At 42.8% G+C, this 15,631-nt stretch overlaps 1 protein-coding gene and 1 non-coding gene across 2 annotated transcripts in view; one reads left to right on the top strand and one right to left on the bottom strand.

Annotated features, from left to right (window-relative positions):
• The window catches only part of LOC126200001 (homeobox protein six1-like), a gene marked incomplete at its 3' end in the record, with an annotated part of 471,023 nt that overhangs the window by 130,256 nt on the left and 325,136 nt on the right, over window positions 1-15,631 (top strand). The window lies entirely within an intron of this gene.
• On the bottom strand, window positions 14,942-15,016 carry Trnat-ugu (transfer RNA threonine (anticodon UGU)). Its single transcript has one exon. It is a non-coding gene; the product is annotated as a tRNA-Thr (tRNA).

The following is a 15,631-nucleotide window of genomic DNA, read 5'->3' as shown; positions in this document are numbered from 1 at the left end:
CCGGTTGCTTCAGCAGTTACTGCCATACTATTTCAAATCACAGTTTGCGGTATTTTCTGCCATCTACAGTTCTCCTGTTTGTTAGTTCCCTGTAAGCCTTATAAATATTTTCCGAGCCAGGTTTATTTTACCATCTCCATACAATTAGGATCTCGGAAACGAATAACAAAGGGTAACAAAGAATCTCATACAAACTGTATAAATTTTTATATGGGCACATTGTAATAACACGAAGTATATAGATTTTAGAATCCTCAAAAAAATTTTTCGAGGCTGATTTTCTCGTCGATAATTGTCGCGCCCCATTCACCTGAGGCCGTTGATCAGAACAGCTTATTGAAAATCGTTAATTAGGTGTTTGTTGATCAGTTCTTTCCGTTGCCCGTGGAAGTTGCAGAACTTGCTGTGGCGAAAGGGTACTTTGCATAATTCATTGCCACTGTACCAGTCCAAGTCGTTGCTGGTCGTTTCCAGCAGCCGTTCGCACGCACGTGGCGTGATGCACCTCCTTTGAGGAAAGGCGGGTGCTGCCATTCGACACTTGTTTGTTTGGCGTCGAAATGTAAACGGCACAGGATGGAGTCGTGCCTCGGAGCTGTTGCGGACCTTCGCCGCCAGCGACCAGTGCTGCACAGACAACCTCTGTAGCGGCTGTGACGAGAAACGTCTTCCGATAGAAACAAACACAGAACGCGCTGAACACACTAACAGTTCACCAGGAAATTTCTCTTCCAACGTTTACAGTGACATTTATTTAATTCCTGTGAATTTTGCTGGCATACTTATTACTGGTGTTACTATTTAATTCGTACTCCATGCTACATACAGGGAGTAACGGATTCTTTTTGATGCCCTGATATGTACACACATCGGCGAGTAGGCTGTTTTTTCCCTGCGTCGAATAATGTTCCAAAAAACACGTCACAAACTGCACGGTCTGATGTGTTTCGCATGGTCGTAACTGCGCCGATAAGTGGACTACGCCTATCATCATACACTAACTGTTCTGCGGCCATGCGTCCACACTTCGACACCTGTCCCGCTGCCGAGGGCAAAATTAGCATTATTGAGAAGTTCTTGTCACACATACTTGCAGGTACTTGCCAACCTAAAAACATACGACTTATAATACCTATAATTATTAGTCGACAAATGATGTAAATGCTGAAGTAATATTGTTCAGTACACCGTCCTAACTCACCGACAGAAATGTGCACTAGTACCCATTACACGCAGTATATTCGAGAGCTGGATGTAATGTTTCTATTGTATCTACAGCCACATTTATATTTTACGAAAGGCCGTCTTGGTTCATTGAAAAAGCACCTATAACGTGTGGGCATGTGAGAATCGAAAGTTATATTCTTAGTTACTAAATTTCCTGTTAAAATTACAGAAACTGCACAACCTAGTGAAGGAAAATATTCCATACAGCGTTGAGGTTCATTCCCTGTAGATATCTAAGTTATTAGTGAGAGGGATTATCTGCCGAATAGTGTTGTCACATAGAGATTAACATAGGAAAATATAACGATTACTACGCTTTATTTTAATACACGAAGTATGTGGAATAAGTGAACCCGAAACGCAAAATATCCAGTGTGCGTCCTGGAGGAACTGAAAAACAATTTGAAACGAACACATCCTGTGACCGACGCCACTTCCTTCGCGAATGGAACCAAATATGACCCACCTTTCCGATTAAAAGATAAATGCAGCAGTGATGTCCTAAGAAACGTTTATTTGTAATACCCATGCGGCGTTGACAATCAGATTTGGCTTATGTACCAAATGACCAGTTCTCAGACCGTAAAAGCATACACAGCTGCCGGTCGGTGTGGCCGAGCGGTTCTAGGTGCTACAGTCTGGAACCGCTCGACCGCTACGGTCGCAGGTTCGAATCCTGCCTCGGGTATGGATGTGTGTGATGTCCTTAGGTTAGTTAGGTTTAAGTAGTTCTAAGTTCTAGGGGACTGATGACCTTAGAAGTTAAGTCCCATAGTGCTCAGAGCCATTTTAGAGCCATACACAGCTGAAGCGACGTCTGCTTCACTTGTCATGTTTATTACTGATTTAAGTGACCCTATGATAAGAGACGAAATGGCGACAACGAGAAGAGATTTCTTTATTTGAGTGGTGAATGTATCTCATATTACTGTTTTGGTAATCATCATAAATTCAGAACCACAACTTCATAGCTCAGTTTTTCAAACTTACTTCTTCTGTAAAAGTCCCGTTATTTCTCAGCAAGCCACGGGAACACTTCTGCAATGCACCGAAAGGAATAGTTATCTCCATAGTATGTTTATGAATCTAATGTTGAAGCTCGGTTTCGGGAGGAAATTCTGTAGATTCTTTCTCAAGCAGTCTGCAGATAGAATGAAATTAATGTGTGAGTAAAGTTGATCCGATAGCTGTGAGCAATACGATGACTTTTGGAACAGTTTTCATCGAAATGATGTTTAAAGATTTTTAAGTTATGTTTGGATGACATAATTTGTCAGATGGCGAGAGATATATACGTGGCACACTCCCACGCAAGCCCGACTCCGGTTTCTTGGTGCTGTGGAAACCCACTTGGTCTGCATCCAACAAGGAAGATGGAAAGCACACGAAATTTCAGCGAGTTGTCGTGTGGTGGTTTCGTGGGATCACATCACTAAATTAGATAGAGAAGATGTTTAGTGTTAAGACTGGGACTTCTGCTCTACAGGAGGCTGTGATAGAAACGTTGAATGGGAATTTAGAGAACTGTTGAATTTCGGAAGTGGATGAAACGTACCTCTTAGAGGGAGAAGAGGGCGGGCAACACACAAGATATCTGCCAAGAGCCGCTGACGGCAAGTACTTGCATTTGGCTGACTACCACTACTCTCTATTCGCCCTGATGGTATAGTACTGCACAATGCTGGGAAGTTAAATTCAGAAGATACTGAGCAGAATAGGAAATGGACTACTAAGAAGAAATTAATACATGTCTCAGATACCCTGGACATTTAATTTCTGTCCAACGTAATGACAGCCGTTGATATCAATTTCCAAGAAGATGGTGCCACGCTACACACATACTTTTCAGATTTTCATTTTTTTAGGAAAGAATGCATTTTGAAACTCATTAACACAGTGAGTCAACTGTCAGAAAAAAATTCTTACAAGAAAGATTGGCTATTCACGATGTCTTATCAGATGTAACATTAGGCCTTAGACGACTTGAAACTGTGTCCTTACCCTGTGATAAGTTCATCGACCAGCTCAATGGCAATGAACGAGCAGTTTGTTACCGAAGTATTCTTGTGCTCTGTTGGTAAATGTCACAGATAAGCCCTTACATGAACGAAGCGAGATTGATACAATTTTGTGTACTCCCATATCTATTCAATTAGTTCAAAGCAGACTCATTTCAGTCGTAGATGCCTGTATTTGTTACATCCACTGTTCAGAATAATTTACGTGAGGGGCTGCAAGATCTCCGTTGTCTTTGTATTACCGCGGAGAACAAGAATACGTTTGCAATAACGCGCTTGTCCGCAGTCTCAGAGCTGATGAATTTAGATGAAGTTTGTCACGCATCGACATACAGTCACTCACGAATATGCCACAACTTGCGGTTCCTCCTTAATATGATGAGATTAGTATATCGAATTAACACTTTCTTTCGTGCATACCACCTGGCAGGCAGTGACTTAAAAGTTGGAAGTGATCGTCGTAATAATACGCTCATGTCATGTACGTTATTATCCTCGAAACTTGAACATGAGCTCTTAGCCACACCGTTGGGTGGCTTGCGGAGTATAAATGTAGATGTAGATAAAGCCGTCCATAATTGAGAAAGTGTTGCCGGTGTAGGATTTTGTGCATGAAGCGACCTCTCGATTATGTCCCATAAACGTTCGTTGTGATTCATATCGGGAGATATGGATGGCCAAATCATTCGCACGAATGATACAAGATGTTGTTCTGACAGGGCGCATTGGCAGCCATAAAAGTACCATGGTTGTTTGGGAACATGAAAACTAGGTATGGCTGCACATGGTCTCAAAGTAGACGGTCATAACATTTTCGAGTCAGTGATCGGTTCAGATGGATCAAAGAACCGAGTCCATTCCGTGTGAACACAGCCCACAACATTACGGACAACCTCCAGCTCGCACAGTGCCTTTTTGACAGCCTGAGTCCATGGCTTCGAGGAGGTGCGCTACACTTTAAACCTGTCGCCAGCCCTTACCAACTGAAATCGTGACTCATCTACCCAGTCCATGATTTTACAATCGTTTATAGTCAACCAATATGGCCATGAGCCCAGGAGAGGCGCCGCAGGCGATATCGTACTACTAGCAAAGGCAGTGGCGTCGATCGTCGGCTGCCATAGCCCATTAACGCTAAATTTCGCCGGAGACGTTCGTTGCACGATCCTCATTTTTCTCAGTATCTGCTTCACACAGTTGTTAACACTGACAACTCTCAGCAAACGCCGCTGTCCTCGGTCGTTAAGTGAAGCCCGTCGACCACTGCGTTGTCCTTGGTGAGAGGTAATGACTGAAATTTGGTATTCTCGGCACACTCTTGACATTGTGGATCACGAAATACTGAATTACCGAGTGATTTCCCAAATGAAATGTCCAATGTGGCTCGTTCTAACTACCATCCCGCATTCAAAGTCTGCTAATTCCAGTCTGCGGCCATAATGGCGCGGGAAGCTCTACACATGAATCACCTGAGTGTAAATGATGGCTCTGCCAATGCACTGCCCTTCTGTACTTTTTTCAAAAGGTTCAAATGGCTCTGAGCACTATGGGACTTAACATCTGAGGTCATCAGCCCCTAGACTTAGAATTACTTGAACCTAACTAACCCAAGGACATCACACACATCCATGCCGGAGGCAGGATTCGAACCTGCGACCGTAGCGGGCGCGGTTCCAGGCTGAAGCGCCTAAAACCGCTCGGCCACACCGGCCGGCTATGTACTTTGCGTACATGATACTACCGCCATCTGTATACGTGCATATCGCCATCCCACGACTTTTATTTGTATGTACACCATGTACTGCCCTCCAAAGTGAATGTGTTATTATCTGAACCATCTACTGCCCTCCACAGTGAGTGTGTTCTTTTAAGGGGAGAGGGGGGGGGACGAATATTTTATCCAATGCGTTTACATACGCTGTTCTCCTGTATGACAGTTGCGTTTCACATACGGCAGCGTATGACCGTCTACCATTATTACGATGACTGTCACCAGCGACGACGGTAATGACTTTTACTGAGGTAAGAGCGTAAAGGGCGGTGGTAGTCGAGTGGGCAACCACTCGAACTAAGCCAGGCGCGCATGTTGTCGGTGGCGGTACAGTAATTACCGGTGATGGGCGGGGTGGGGGAGGCGCCGCGGATATCGGGTTGCAGAGCAGTCCCCCTCCCTCCTCTCTCTCTCTCTCTCTGTGCGTGTGTGTGTGTGTGTGTGTGTGTGTGTGTGTGTGTGCGCGCGCTTGGCCCCCACGGGGCGGTACCAGACCAGCGCAGCCACTGCCCCATTTACAAATTATCGCGCATGCGGCGCTGTCGCCAGGAATCCTTGTGCGCGCTAAACAAGGCGGGCGCCGCCACTATAACTCCTCGGGGATGCCATTAACCGCCCCCAAAGGACAGCGCAGCCACCCTGCCAGGGCGACGATAACCGTTTTTCACGATAAATTAATTATGTCGTGCACTGCAGACCGGTGTCACTTAGCACTGGAGGTTATTTCTGATGCACAGGGGGAACTAATTAATCCCTATTCTTGCATAAAATTTTTCTTAGAAAATTGGGGCAATCAGTCGAATTTGAAGTTCACAATTCGTAGTTCTCTTGATCACAACTGAAACGTGTTACATTCATCTACATCTACATCTACATGATTACTCTGCAATTCACATTTAAGTGCTTGGCAGAGGGTTCATCGAACCACAATCATACTATCTCTCTACCATTCCACTCCCGAACAGCGCGCGGGAAAAACGGACACCTAAACCTTTCTGTTCGAGCTCTGATTTCTCTTATTTTATTTTGATGATCATTCCTACCTATGTAGGCTGGGCTCAACAAAATATTTTCGCATTCGGAAGAGAAAGTTGGTGACTGAAATTTCGTAAATAGATCTCGCCGCAACGAAAAACGTCTTTGCTTTAATGACTTCCATCCCAACTCGCGTATCATAACTGCCACACACTCTCCCCTATTACGTGATAATACAAAACGAGCACCCTTTCGATGTCCTCCGTCAATCCCACCTGGTAAGGATCCCCACCGCGCAGCAATATTCTAACAGAGGACGAACGAGTGTAGTGTAAACTGTCTCTTTAGTGGACTTGTTGCATCTTCTAAGTGTCCTGCCAATGAAACGCAGCCTTTGCCTCGCCTTCCCCACAATATTATCTATGTGGTCTTTCCAACTGAAGTTGTTCGTAATTTTAACACCCAGGTACTTAGTTGAATTGACAGCCTTGAGAATTGTGCTGTTTACCGAGTAATTGGATTCCAACGGATTTCTTTTGGAACTCATGTGGATCACCTCACGCTTTTCGTTATTTAGCGTCAACTTCCACCTGCCACACCATACAGCAATCTTTTCTAAATCGCTTTGCAACTGATACTGCTCTTCGGATGACTTTACTAGACGGTAATTTACAGCATCATCTGCGAACAACCTAAGAGAACTGCTCAGATTGTCACCCAGGTCATTTATATAGATCAGGAACAGCAGATGTCCCAGGACGCTTCCCTGGGGAACACCTGATATCACTTCAATTTTACTCGATGATTTGCCGCCTATTACTACTAACTGCGGCCTTCCTGACAGGAAATCACTAATCCAGTCGCACAACTGAGACGATACACCATAGGCCCGCAGCTTTATTAGGTAAGGATGGGGAATGATGTCGGCCTTGCCCTTTCAAAGGAACCATCCCGGTATTTGCCTGCAACGATTTAGGGAAATCACGGAAAACCTAAATCAGGGTGGCCAGACACAGAAAGGGAAAGGGAAGGGAAAACAGTCTGGGTTGATTGCAGAAAACTTAAGGGGGGACACTGGCACAAGTGGTAAAATACCAGTGGTCACAGGTGTCAGAGGGATGCCTTTTTTAGGATAGGGAAGGGGGAAAGAAAACGAGTTTTAAGAGAGATTGGCAGACACACTCAGTTTGAGAAAACAGATGAACAGGAGCCAGATTTTATCATACAGCCTCCATTTAAACAATGTTTAACAGAAAGTAATCAGAAACTGCCAGTTCATCTTCGCCAAAGCAGTTACAATCCCATTAGTATGCAGTATCAGTTATCTTTATTACACCAGAACATTCCGGGACTTAGAAATAAAGTTGATGAACTACTCGTTTGTATCGATGAAATGAATTCATCTAACCAAATTGACATAATCTGCCTCTCTGAACATCAAGTGACCACTGATATAGATATGTTAGACATTTCAGGATTTAAGCTAGCTTCCTACTTCTGCAGAGTAGATTTGGATGGAGGGCGAGTTGCCACATTTATCAAAAACTGACATAAATTCAAGAACATTGACATTAATAAATTCTGTTTAGAGCAGCATCTAGAAGCATGTGCAACAGAAGTAGAGTTCCGTAACGGATCCTATATAATAACTATTTATCGAGCACCTGCAGGAAATTATAATCTATTCTTAGATCATCTAGAAGCTCTTTTGGGTTATTTAACAGGAAGAAACAAAGAAATTTTGATTGCTGGTGACTTTAATACAGATTTTCTAATGCAATCTTCCAGTAAACATTCACTGCAGTTAGTAATGTTGTCTTTCAATCTAACTCAAACTGTAAACTTTCCAACTAGGACCACTAAATCCTCAAGGACAGCCATTGATAACATTTTTATAGACAAATCAAAGGAACAAAATCATATCATAAAACCTGTTATAAATGGACTATCAGATCATGACATGCAGCTCCTTGTTTTAGATGTAAATTCTAAGCAGATTATCAAGACTGCTAAATCTGAGTACAGGAGAGTAGTCAATCAACCAAAAATTGAGTGTTTTAGAAAACTGCTCAAAGATATGAACTGGAAATATGTTTATAGTGCTCATGACATGAATGAAAAATATAACACATTCATTAACAATGTCAGTACCATGTTTGAAAACTGTTTTCCTCTAAAAGTTACTCAAATTAAACAGAAGTCTATAATAAAACACAAGGAATAAAGATTTCCTGTAAGACAAAAAGGAAAATGTATCTGTCGACCAAGAATAGCTCCAATGCTGATGATTTAGCTAAATACAAGGAATACTGTAAAACATTTAAAAAAGTAATTCAGACGTCTAAACAAATGCACTACGAGAAGAAGATAGCAATGTCAGGGAACAAAATGAAAACAATATGGGATATAGTGAAAGAGCAGACTGATAGAACCAGAAAGGAACAGGAGCAAATAGCACTAAGGGTAGATGACACATTAGTAACTGATGGGCATAGTGTGGCAAATCTATTTAACAAGTACTTTATATCCGTTACTGATAGAATGGGACTTTCAGGATCAGTAAATAATGTCCTTGAATATCTGAAACTAGCCTTCACAAATAGCTTCAAGTACATGAATATATCACTCACTTCACCAAAAGAAATAACCTCCATAATAAAATCTTTAAAAACAAAGCATTCTAGTGGGTAAGATCAAATATCAACAAAGTTAATTAAGGCATGTTCTTGTGAGTTTAGTACAATTCTAAGTTACTTGTGTAACCAGTCAATTATAACTGGGACATTTCCTGACTGGCTAAAATATGCATATGTTAAGCCTCTATTCAAGAAAGGGGATAAAGAGATGCCATCAAACTACAGACCGATTTCACTTTTGCCAGCATGCTTAAAAATTTTAGAAAAAGTAATGTACAGGCAGCTGCTCAACCATCTGACCACAAATAACATATTATCAAGAACACAGTTTGGATTTCTGAAGGGTTCTGATATCGAGAAGGCTATTTACACCCACAGTGAAAATGTACTTAATTCATTAAATAACAAATTACAAGCAGCAGGTATTTTCTGTGATTTGTCAAAGGCATTTGATTGTGTGAGCCACAACATCCTTTTAAGTAAATTAGAATTCTATGGTGTCACGGGCAGTGCTGCAAAATGGTTCAAGTCATACCTCACTAACAGGAAACAAAGGGTGTCAGTGCAAGGCACTAGTGAATTAAGTCATCAGTCATCATCAGAATGGGAAGAAATTACATTTGGTGTCCCACAAGGATCAATCTTAGGGCCATTGCTTTTTCTTGTGTACATTAATGATCTCTCATCAGTTTCACTGTCAGAAGCGGAGATCGTTTTGTTTGCAGATGACACAAGTATTGCAATAAATAGTATGTCAAGTGTAGTTCTAGAAATATCTGCTAATGATATTTTCATGGATATTAATAAATGGTTTAAAGCCAACTCACTGACATTAAACTTCGAAAAGACTCACTATATGCAATTCAGAACCTGTAAGTGGTTTCCACCCAGCATATGCATAAAATACTAAGAAGAGCAGGTAGAAGAGGTTGACAGTCTTAAATTCCTATTACAATTGCTAATAAATTCAGTTGGGAAGAGCACACCACAGAACTGCAGAAACGCCTTAACGAATCTGTATTTGCAATTCGAGTGTTAGCAGACATAGGCGACATAAAAATGAAAAAGCTTGCATACTTTGCCTACTTTCATTCCATAATGTAATATGGTATAATATTTTGGGGTAACTCTTCAAGTCAAACAAAAGTTTTCAGAGTCCAAAAGCGTGTAATACGTATTATTTGTGGAGTAAATTCACGGACGTCCTGTAGAAACCTCTTCAAAGAACTGGGTATACTAACTACTGCCTCTCAGTATATTTACTCATTAATGAAATTTGTCCTAAATAATATATCTCTTTTTCCAACAAATAGCTCAGTTCATACGTACAATACCAGGAACAAAAATGATCTGCACAAGGACTTAAAAGCACTTACTTTAGTTCAAAAAGGGGTCCACTACTCAGGAACACTCATCTTCAATAATTTGCCAGTGAACATAAAAAATTTAGTTACAAATAAAGATCAGTTTAAAAGGAGTCTGAAAGACTTACTAGTGGCCAACTCCTTCTACTCCATTGACGATTTTTTTAATAGAAACAAATGATGTATTGTATATATTCATACTATTAGTATTGTTATTTCAGCTTAAAAAAAAATTGACATGTTCCACATCCACGAGGATCTCCTCAGCACGGATCTATGGAACGAAAAACTAATCTAATCTAATCTAAAGAAATGGGAGAGGACGTAGATGAAGAGGAGGTGGTACTGATGATTATTACTCACGTTCTTATTGTGGTCTTTAGTCCGAATACTTGATTTAAAGCAGCTCTCAACGCTAGTCTATCCTTTTCATCGCTGCGTAACTACTTAACCAGTTTTCCTTATTCATCCGTTGGTTTCCGTCTACATTTATTACACCCGTCCCTTCCGCTCCCCTCTTCCTTCCAGATTGGTGTTGGGAAAGCATAACTAAAGATGTGGACCGATGAACTTTTGAAATGAAAATAGCCCGTCAGCTGAGGATAAGTAAACATACAATGCCTAGTATATACCCTGCGATAACATAAGAGATATTGAATTTAACAGGAAATAAGAAGAACAAAAATGCAGTAAATGAAGCGGGCGGAGGGGAATACAAACATCTAAATAATGAGACTGGCAGGAAGTACAAAATGGCTAAGCGGGAATGGCTAGAGGACAAATGTAAGGATTTAGAAGCACGTATCACCAGGGGAAAACAGATAGTGTGAACAAGGAAATTCAAGAGGAAAGAGAACAACTCTATGAATATCGAGAGTTCAGATGGAAAACCAGTCCTAAGCAAAGAAAGGAAAGCTGGCAGGTGGAAGGAGCATATAGAGGGTCTGTACAAAGGAGATGAGATTGCAGGCAATGTTATAGAAATGGGTTGGGTTGGGTTGTTGGAGGGAGGAGACCCGACAGCGAGGTGATCGGTCTCATCGGATTAGGTAAGGATGGGGAATGATGTCGGCCTTGCCCTTTCAAAGGAACCATCCCGGCATTTGCCTGCAGCGATTTAGGGAAATTACGGGAAACCTAAATCAGGATGGCCAGACACTATAGAAATGGGAGAAGACGTAGATGAAGAGGAGGTGGGAGACATGATACTGCGAGAAGAATCTGAGAGAGCACTGAAACAGTAAGTCGAAACAAGGCACCGGGAGTAGATGAAATTCTGTCTGACATACTGATAGTCTAGGGAGAGCCAGTCATGACGAAACTCTTCCATCTCGTGTGCAAGATAAATGACACAGGCGGAATACTGCCAGACTTAAAGAAGAATGTGGTCAGTCTGACTCCAAAGAAAGAGGGTGCGGACAGGTGTGAATGCTGTCTGTGAGTTGAATAAGTCTCGGGGAAATTCGTTTGGATTTCGGAGAAATGTGGGCACATGCGAAACAATATGACTAGGTTAAAGAAAGGCAAACCTACGTTTATAGCATTTAGAGACTTAGAGAAAGCTTTCGTTATTGTTGACTGGAATACTCTGTTTGAAATTCTAAAGGTAGCAGGGGTAAAATACAGGGAGCGAAAGGCTATTTATAGCTTACACAGACACCAGACGACACTTACGTGTTTCGGGCTTAATTACTGTGTTGTAGCGGCTGATCTTTGTTAGAACGGAGATTCATTTCATATTGTATATATCTTGCGTTCTGCCGTAAGCACTCTTCATTTTTTTGTAGACGTGTCTTCTGTGAGCTCTTTTCTTTTCCTATAGGTTCGAGGATTATACCTAGATATCTGAAATGTGTTACATTGTTTATCTTGCCTTATTTTGTGTCTAATTCTTTATGTTTAATTTTGAGCAGAATAATTCAGGCTTCTGGAAGGAGATTCGGCGGCGAACTTTTTCTGACCATTCATTTAGTATTTCCATTTGTTTGATTGCTTTTTCTTCGTTATCCGACATCAAGGTTAGGTCGTTTGCGAAAGCTAGGTTTGAGATTTCTATCTCGTCACGAGATCGTTCTAGCCTTGTCGATATCTAGTGTTCTTGGATTTTCAGTTCTTTTTCCCATTCATATTAAGTATAATAAGTCACAGCTGCAAAATACTAACGCGAATTCTTTACAGACGAATGGAAAAACTGGAAGTCGACCTCGGGGAAGATCAGTTTGGTTTCCGTAGAAATGTTGGAACACGTGAGGCAATGCTGAACTTACGCCTTATCTTAGAAGAAAGATTAAGGAAAGGCAAACCTACGTTTCTAGCATTTGTAGGCTTAGAGAAAGCTTTTGACAATGTTGACTGGAATACTCTCTTTCAAATTCTAAAGGTGGCAGGGGTAAAAAAAAGGGACCGAAAGGCTATTTACAATTTGTACAGAAACCAGATGGCAGTTATAAGAGTCGAGGGGCATGAAAGGGAAGCAGTGGTTGGGAAGGGAGTGAGACAGGGTTGTAGCCTCTCCCCGATGTTATTCAATCTGCATATTGAGCAAGCAGTAAAGGAAACAAAAGAAAAATTCGGAGTAGGTATTAAAATCCATGGAGAAGAAATAAAAACTTTGAGGTTCGCCGATGACATTATAATTCTGTCAGAGACAGTAAAGGACTTGGAAGAGCAGTTGAACGGAATGGACAGTGTCTTGAGGATATAAGATGAACATCAACAAAAGCAAAACGAGGATCATGGAATGTAGTTGAATTAAGTCGGGTGATGCTGAGGGAATTAGATTAGGAAATGAGACACTTAAAGTAGTAAAGGAGTTTTGCTATTTGGGGAGCAAAATAACTGATGATGGTCGAAGTAGAGAGGATATAAAATGTAGACTGGCAATGGCAAGAAAAGCGTTTCTGAAGAAGAATTTGTTAACATCAAGTATAAATTTAAGTGTCAGGAAGTCGTTTCTGAAAGTATTTGTATGGAGTGTAGCCATGTATGGAAGTGAAACGTGGACGATAAATAGTCTGGCCAAGAAGAGAATAGAAGCTTTCCAAATGTGGTGCTACAGAAGAATGCTGGAGATCATATGGGTAGATCACATAACTAATGAGGAAGTATTGAATAGAATAGGGGAGAAGACGAGTATGTGGCACAACTTGACAAGAAGAAGGGACCGGTTGGTAGGGCTTGTTCTGAGGCATCAAGGGATCACAAATTTAGCATTGGAGGGCAGCGTGGAGGGTAAAAATCGTAGAGGGAGACCAAGAGATGAATACACTAAGCAGATTCAGAAGGATGTAGGTTGCATTAAGTACTGGGAGATGAAGAAGCTTGCACAGGATAGAGTAGCATGGAGAGCTGCATCAAACCAGTCTCAGGACAGAAGACCACAACGACAACAACAACATTCAGGGCTAGGTTGAACCGTAATGGGGACAAGTCATCGACTTGGCGTACTCCAGTTTTTATCAGGAAAGGGTCGGAGATTTCACCCGTAAATTTAATTTTCGATGTTGTGCCAGCCAACGTCTGTGTGGTTAGGCGTAGTGTTTTAGGGTCGAGTCCCTGATCTTCTTAGATGTTGAACAAGCATTGTCGGCCAGCAGACTCGTATAATCTACGAAAGTGTAAATGACTGGAGTGTATTGCTGCTAGCTTTGTATTTTACCCGCCAGTACTCCAGTCCGACAGGCACCTTCAATTTTTTGGTTAGTGCACAACCGACTGCGGTGTAGCTGACACTCGTTGGCGAAGCAGTGACAAAGTGCTTTATAACCGGCCGGTCGCCTCCGTCGCTGGCGTCCGAGCAATAAGGCGTCGGGTGCGAAGCGAGCTGCAGATAGTCGCGGTGCGCTGCGTTGCTTACCGGCGCGGCGCATACCGCGCCTCACGCACGCAGATAGAGATACGCTGGCGTCACCGCGGCCCGGCCCGGCGAGGCGCAGTCAGCGTCCAGCAGCCAGCCAGATAGCGGCCGGCGCCGACGCCCACGCACAGTCGCCCACACCGCGCTTCCTCGCAGCCCAGTGCGTATAGCCTCTAGTCGCCAGCCGTTTCTCAGAAATCTCTTAACAGTTTGTCTCAGCGAAAGTCGGTCGCATACAAAATACAACTAGGTAGCAAAACTCACTGGATATCTCCTAATATCGTGTCAGACCCCCTTTTGCTCTGTGTAGTCCACCAAGTCGACGTGGGATGAACACAACAAGTTGTTGGAAGTCGTCTGCAGAAGTATTAAGCCTTGCTGCCTCTGTACCCATACATAATTGTGGGGCCGGCCGCTGTGACCGAGAGGTTCAGGCGCTTCAGTCAGGAACCGCGCTGCTGCTACGGTGGCAGGTTCGAATCTTGCCTCGGGCATGGATGTGTGTGATGTTCTTGGGTTAGTTAAGTTTAAGTAGCTCTAAGTCTAGGAGACTGATGACCTCAGATGTTAAGTCCCATAGTGCTTAGAGCCATTTGAACCATTTGAACTATCATTGCGGAAATGTTGCCCGTGCAACATTTTCTGCCAGAACTGACCTCTCTGTTATGTTCCATAAATGTTCGATGGGATTCACGTCGGGCTATGTGGGTGACTAAACCTTTCGCTCGAATTGTCCAGAATTTCTTCAAACCAACCGCTAACCATAGTGGCCTAGTGACATGTCACATCGTCGTCTCCGAATACGAAATTAATTAATCTCTGCAAAATGTCTCCAAGTAGCCAAAAATAAGCATATCCCGCCGTGATAGGTTCGCCTGGACCAGAGCACCCAGTCCATTCCGTGTAAACACGGCCCACATCATTATGGAAACCACTACAAGCCTCCACATGCCTTGTTGACAACTTACGTTCATATACCTATATGGATATGGTGTCTGTTCTTTCGCATATGTCCGTCGCCAGTTAGAATTATATTAATACCTTCAGCTGCTGACGGGCGTTGATATATATCAACGGGGACAGGTGAAAATGTGTGCCCCGACCGGGACTCGAACCCGGGACATCCTGCTTACATGGCAGACGCTCTATCCATCTGAGCCACCGAGGGCACAGAGGATATTGCGTCTGCAGGGACTATCTCGCGCACGCCCCCCGCGAGACCCACATTCTCACCTTGTATGCCCCTTCACTACATTCCTAGTGTCCCTACATGTCCGAAAGAACAGACATCATATCCATATAAGTATATAGTTCTGGCAATACCGGCCATGACCTGCACACATATTCCCCGATCTCTTACGGGACTTGGTAAGAATGTCTTCCACGAGTAATGAGTGTGTTGGGGTGGGACACTACGAATGTAGTGTGTGGACATACAAGGTGAGAATGTGGGTCTCGCGGGAGGCGTGCGCGAGATAGTCCCTGCAGTCGCACTATCCTCTATGCCCTTGGTCGCTCTGCCATGTAAGCAGGAGATCCCGGGTTCGAGTCCCGGTCGGGGCACACATTTTCACCTGTCCCCGTTGATATATATCAATGCCCGTCGGCAGCTGAAGGTATTAATATAATTCTAATTAGTACTTCCATGTTTCCCTGGGGTCTCCACCACACTCGAAACCTACCATCATCTTTTTACCAACTGAAATCGTGACTCATCTAACCAGATTAAGGTTTTCCAATCGCCTAGAGCTCAACCGATACGTTCACGAGGCTAGGAGAGACGC

The sequence above is a fragment of the Schistocerca nitens genome, chromosome 1, assembly GCF_023898315.1.
Source record: "Schistocerca nitens isolate TAMUIC-IGC-003100 chromosome 1, iqSchNite1.1, whole genome shotgun sequence".
Classification (NCBI taxonomy): domain Eukaryota; kingdom Metazoa; phylum Arthropoda; class Insecta; order Orthoptera; family Acrididae; genus Schistocerca; species Schistocerca nitens.
The sequence above is the reverse complement of the archived record's forward strand: the minus strand, read 5'-3'. Positions and strand labels throughout refer to the sequence as shown.